An 873-nucleotide genomic window follows, 5' to 3' on the forward strand; every position below is an offset into this window, starting at 1 on the left:
GTTTCTTTGACACCCACACTTTGCTTTTGTTATGGTATAGCATATCCTTTGTCATGTATTAAGAGACCTATTTTACTTTGATTTAAATACTGCAAGAACAAACCGTTCTCTTTGATTTATGAAATATATTGACTGTAATATATATATATTTTTGTACTATTTTCCTCTGCTTCTTTCCTTGCATCATATAGCCTGTGCATGACATTTTATTTTATTACTTGTATCTCTTTTTTTTGTTTTTTCATATTAGTGTATCAAGTTCAAATACTGTTTTTGTTAGCCTTCTAAAACAAAATTGTCAAATATCAGTTTCTTACTACAGAACTTGTATGGGATTTTCTTTTTTTAAACATCTAGATACTAGTCTATGGTTTGTAGACCATACCATTTTTTAAAAGTTAAACCAAATATAGAATAAAATGTAAAACTGTGGCAAACTCAAATACTTGGGTAATGCCATCATAATGTTACTTAAGTATTTAGTAGCCATTTTGAGGTAAATTTTAATTTCCTTTAGATGATCCCTGTCTTCACTTTAGCTGTTATTCCCCATCTGGAGATATTTAATTGTATTTGGGGACTAATTGTGAATAAATTTGTGTGCATGAAAATCATGCCCCTTTTTAATTACCTTGCAACTGATTAACTTCATTAATCATTTATTTCTTTATGCTGTGACCACATGATACAGCACTGCCCAGTAGGGCACTCAAGGCACTGCCCATTATCAGGCAAGTTTAGTAAATAAATGGCAAAAATATCTGTACCAAAAGCTGAGAAAAGTGGAATCATCAGACACTGGCTATACTGCACCGGACCACCTATTGCTAGTATTAGAGACCCCCCAATCCCCCAATTCCCCCCCCCCCCCAA

This window comes from Penaeus monodon, chromosome 19 (genome assembly GCF_015228065.2).
Source record: "Penaeus monodon isolate SGIC_2016 chromosome 19, NSTDA_Pmon_1, whole genome shotgun sequence".
NCBI classification, from domain to species: domain Eukaryota; kingdom Metazoa; phylum Arthropoda; class Malacostraca; order Decapoda; family Penaeidae; genus Penaeus; species Penaeus monodon.